Below are 6,000 nucleotides of genomic sequence, written 5' to 3' on the forward strand. Positions count from 1 at the left end.
TAGCTAGATTTCAGAAATTGAACTATAACAATACCTGAGAGGAAGTCTTGAACTAGGGTCTTTAGGAAGGTACCAAACCATTTTAGCTGAAAATGACTTAACCCATATTGCATACTCTATGGTGCACATTTGTACACATGAACTTAAGCAACAGAGATGTCATATAGTGATGTGTGACATTCATTTCTAGCTTCCTTGTCCTTGAGAAGTTACCAGAGTTTTGTTGTTGTTGTTGTTGTTGTTGTTGTTGTTGTTATGGTAAGATAATGCTCTTAGGTCAAGCTTCCTCTTCCAGATGTAGCTTGTTTTATGATTCTTGTTCTACTCCAGTGTGCACTGAGATGTTGAGTTCTCAGGTCTGTTCCCTTATTACTATTTGCAGAAAATTCATGATTCCTCAAAAGTTAGTATAGGTACCATGTCTTTCTCATGGATAGGTTGTCCTCAGCACAGAGCCTGAGACAAAAACTTGGCTGCAGGTGGTTTATTAAGAGGCAGTCCCAGAAATCAGCAGTGAAATAAGAGAGTAAGAGCCAGTAACAATACAAAAGGGTAACATCAAGGTCACTCTTGTAGGCAATAGTGGTTTAATTCCACTGGGATGTTCCTTGAAACACAGAGGATCTCTCCCAGAATTGTCCACCAAAAGGAACCGTTCTCTTGGCTCTGTTCTCTTATGCTTGAGGGTTACCCACCATCTGACTTTCAGGCTGTGTTTGAGTTTGAGCTCCTCTAACCTCAGGGAAGACCATCAAATGCAAAGGAAGACTTTGCATAGCTTTATTGAGGTGGGACACTGTTAGTGTGAGCTCTCATGTGAGATGTGACTAAAATCGGAAGTGGACTAAAGTGTCGTGATACAGAGCACCAGTGCCATCTGCTACAGTGGCTATTGTAAAAGCTTACCCATTTCAGTGTAGTCAATGAAATTTATTCTACTCTATAAGGATTTATCTGGGCATGGTGTCACTCTGTTGGTCAGTCTGTCTCCAATCCACTGTTCATTCAGTACCTTCTCTTTCTATTCCATCTGTGATCTACCCTGTGTATTCTCTGCCCTAATTCAAACTAATAAAACTCTATGGAAAACTCCCACAAATGTTTTAGTCCACTGCTTCCTGAATTTGTTCACATCATGGCTCACGTAGAAAATAGTAATGTTTACTTAGCACATTGGAGCAAACAGAAGAATCTGGCCCAGATAGGTGGGGCAGCCTGGGCTCTTGAAGTTCTGAGACTCCTCCAAAGTTGACAGGGTGGACCTGATTAATATCTTAGGATAAATAGAACTAAGTGTGTTCTGTGCACTCTATTGGTTGAAATACTATATTGAATCAGGGTTTTTATTAAAAATTTTTTTTAGTGTTTATTTTTAAGAAAGAGAGAGACAGAGTGTGAGCAGGGAAGGGGCAGAGAGAGAGGGAGATACAGAATCTGAAACAGGTTCCAGGCTCTGAGCTGTCAGCACAGAGTCTGACACAGGACTCGAACTCAGGAACGGTGAGATCATGACCTGAGCTGAAGTCAGGTGCCTAACTGACTAAGCCACCCAGGTGCCCCATTCAGGGTTTTAATTTTAAATAGTAGTAAACTCTTGGCTTCCTAGTTTAGTTTGCCACATGTTTATTGAGAGTCTACTATATGTCAGGCACTATGATAGATACCAGAATACAAACAGTGGTACCTTCCCTAGAGGGGCTTGCAGTTTAGAGAGGGAAATGACATACAATCTAATAACTACAATATAATACTGTACATAAAATACAAAGAGAAGCTAGTCTGGCATGGCTTCTTCACCTCATGCTGTCTACTCATGCCCAATATATTCTTTCCTCCTGTATCAGTCAGGGTTTTCCAGGGAAACAGAGTGTGTGTGTACATAGAGTTTTATTGTATGAATTGGCTTATTCAATCATGGAAGCTGAGACCTGCTGTTTGCAAGGTAGAAAAGTAGGGAAACCAGTGGGATAATTCAGTCCAAGTCCAAAGGCTCAAGAACCATGAGCCCTGATGTCTGAGGGCAGGAGAAAGTGGATGTCCCAGCTCAAGCAGAGAGAACAAATCTGTCCTTTCTCCACTTTTTTTTTTTTTTTTTTCCTGTTCAGGTCGTAACAGATTGGATGACGTCCAGCCTAATGGATGAGGGGGATCTTCTTTACTCAGTCTGCTGATTCAAATGGCAGTCTCAGGGCACCTGGGTGGCTCAGTCGGTTGGGCGTCCGACTTCGGCTCAGGTCATGATCTCGCGGTCCGTGAGTTCGAGCCCCGTGTCGGGCTCTGTGCTGATGGCTCAGAGCCTGGAGCCTGTTTCAGGTTCTGTGTCTCCCTCTCTCTCTGTCTCTCTCTCTCTCAAAAATTCATAAACGTTAAAAAAAAATTCAAATGGCAGTCTCTTCCAGAAACACCGTCAAAGACACATGCAGAAGTGTTTTACTGGCTATCTGGGCATCCCTTAGCCCAGTCAACCTGACACATTAAATTAACCATCATACCCCCTTTTATTTGCTGCTTTCCATTCCCATACATGCTACCTCCCACATCACCCTTAGAAATAACATTTAGCTGCAGGAACCTGGAGATCTCTTTTCTTCCTGATTGTTTTATTAGTGTCTGTTTTTGTGTCAGGCTTTTCAACTAGTTGTAAGTTATTTCACACTGGCACTGTGTCTTGTTCATCTTTGCCTCTCAGTTCCTAGCACACAACCTGGCACATAATGGCCATTGGATGAATGAATGAATTTCCATTTCCTAATTTCTACATATTTATCCACTGTGAAATTTTGAATGAATGCAAGGAACATTTTATTTGTAGGCAGGAGGCATTGTGTTTCACTCTGAATTCCATGTTCTCAGTAATCAATAAATCAGGATTTACATTTCACAGGCTTATAATACAGATTTTAATCACTTAGAGCGACAATTTCAGGCAGTGTTCTGACAACCATTAATTTTTAATTCTGTCAAATACTAGTGTAAGTGTATGAGGCACTAATTTTCAATTTGACCTTTGGTAGACTTTTCACTTTCCACACCAAGAGCTCACATGCAGGCTGTATTAATCACAGGGTAAAAATGGCCTAAGCCAACATTTGGGGAACCTAAGAATTAACTTACCCAGCAGCACTTAATTTTTAATAGTACATCATTTAGAAAAATACTTATTTTAAACACTTTGGTGTTTTATCATGAGGTTCACAGAATCCTCCCAGTTTCTATTAATAGATTCTGACTATATTGAGATAATACTGCCTACCAAACTCTCTTCATTGTGACTCTTGACCCTTGGAAAGGATTTTTATTTGCTGTGATTTATTCTTGTTCTTAAAGCTGTATTTTAAAAACATCATGTGGGCATGTAAACAGTTCTTAATGAGAATGTTTGAATAAATGCTGCTGATAGTGAAAGTGTCAACATATGCATAATTTATTATTAGTCTCTTCTGGAAATTAGCCAGGTAAGCAGCATAAACAGCATGTCCATTTCCTCCTTTTATCTTTCTTCCTTTTCACCCTGCACAATGAGAGTACTACAGGGAGAGCACACAAGTACTACAGAATCTCTGCATCCATGCATGTCCTCTCAATCTCTCTCTCTCTCTCTCTCTCTCTCTCTCTCTCTCTCTCTCTCGCATGCATGCACATGGACAGAGAGTGCATTTGCATAGAGGTGGGGGGACTTGTCAGTGAGTGGAGAAATAGCAAGCATCATTGAGCTTCTTCCATAGGCCAGATACTGTATTAAGAGCATTAAATAGTGATCTCACTTAATCATCAAAACACAGAAGTAGATAAGAGTATACTCCTTTTACAGATGAAATTCAAATCCAGGTCTATGTGACAGGAAGCCAACCACGTCTGCTTTTCCTAAAGCTCTATTTCACTTTTCTATCTGAAGTTTTCCTTCAGACCAAAGTTATTGATCCATAATGCATGTGTGTTATGGAACAACAAAAAAACAAATAGAATGAAAGCAAAAATTTCCTTTCACCATTACTCAATACATTATCGTTTCTCTTCCCAGAAGTAACTACTATAAATTGGATGAATGTTCCTGTGGGCCTATCGCAACATAGCAAAATATATGTATATGATTTCTAAAAATATTTACAAAGATATTTGTATTTACAGCTTTATATATATTTAGCAACCTACATCAGCTCCCCCTTCACATTTCCCATGTCTTGGTATTAGCTCCTAGCTCATTGTAATTTTTCCATCTCCCCTGTTTAATTTTTAATGATTATGATACTCTAGCCCCTTAATTCCTTTAATTCCTCTTCTATGATGATCTTCTTACTGACATTATTCCTACCCTCTTCTGTTTTTCCAGCTCATGTCCTCATTTCCAACTCTTAACTCTTTGAGTCCACTGGTATTTACAACTCAATAATTGCCACTTCCTTTTCACTCTCTTTCGCTACTATTGTGTTCTCATTTTTTTCCCCAGCTGAATATTCATGGAGAATCATTATAATCACTTCATTGATACATCTTTAATCCTGTGTTACTTTTTCACCTCTTCAAACTAGTTAAAAATCATACCCTGGTAGTGGTAGATATCAAAAAACAACATAATTCATTTTTCCCCAGTATCTGTCTATGCCTTTTGCATTAGGGCTCTGCAAACCCTCCCATAAGGAATAGAATCTATTCCCTCTTGAATTTGGTCTAGCTTGTGACTTGCTTTGGTCAACAGCATTCAAGTGGAAGACATTTTGTCAATTCTGAGCCTGAGTCACAAGAGGTGTTGAGGGGTTCCACCCTCATTTTGGGAATTCTGCTACTGCCATGCTAATAAGGTTGGGTTGCCCTGATGGATGATGAATCATTGTGTCATTCACTCAAGTCATCTCAGCCTATAGCCAGTGAACTACCAGACATGTGAGCAAGGCCATCCAAAATCAGTCTCCAGTGATCTATGAGCTGACCTTAAATCATGTGTGAGCCTAGCCACAATCAACCAAACCTGGTTCATATCAACAAGACTACCTAGCTGACTGTAGGTTCCTAAACAATCATAAATACCATTTAAGCCACTGAGTTTTGGGGTTACTTGTTACACAACAGTAGCTAACACACACAGGTTAAATTCAACTCTTTGTTATCTGTATGCATGAGCAGCTAATCCTGGCTGAAGAAAATATACACAACCATTGCACATGTATTTCAATGAGTACTTAATGCTACTGCACAATAATACTTTATTGCCCTGGTGCATTCACTCTACTGCTGTCCTAGATAATTATTTTATGGTTTTCCTCTTTTCATATTGCTACCATGTCCCCTCATCTTTACTCTCAAGTATTGACCAAACTTCTATTTTCCTGGAAAAATACCCACTACCAACTAGCATACATACTTAGGTACTCTACCTTGCCTCCTATTACTATAGAGCAGTGGTTCTTATGTTGTGGTTCCTAGATCAGCAGCAGCACTTAGGAAACAGAAATTGCTAGAAACAGAAATTTCTGCTAGAAACAGAAATTCTTGGACCCCACTGGAGAATGACTGAATCAGAAACTCAGGTAGGGCTCAGCAATCTGTATTTTAACTAAACTTCCACATGATTCTGATGCTCACTGAAGTTTGGGAAGAACAGCTATGGATTAGCTGCACACATGTAAGGCCAGCCCTCCACTTGGGCACCACAGCTCATCCTGTCAAAAATAGTGCTTTCTCATCTTTCCTGTAACATTTTCATTTCTACTAAATCATTTCACAATCATAAAAGCATGCTGTTATTTTTCTCATCTTCAAACAAGTTCTTCCATTTCTTTGTTCCCCTTTCATGAAAACTGATTGAAATAGTTGTCAGTTTCATTGCCTGCAATCCCTCCTCTCCCTGCTCTCTTAAGCACACAAACTTTTTCCTCCAACACTCCAACTCTCTGATTAAGTTTGCCAAGGATGCCCATTTGCTAAACCCAATGGTCAATCTTAAGTCCTCATTTTATTTTACCTATGAGCATCATTCATCACATTGATCACTCCCTCTTTAAG

Source organism: Lynx rufus, unplaced genomic scaffold (genome assembly GCF_022079265.1).
Source record: "Lynx rufus isolate CCGP_SWC_20201006 ecotype Redwood Valley unplaced genomic scaffold, mLynRuf1.p SCAF_6, whole genome shotgun sequence".
Classification (NCBI taxonomy): domain Eukaryota; kingdom Metazoa; phylum Chordata; class Mammalia; order Carnivora; family Felidae; genus Lynx; species Lynx rufus.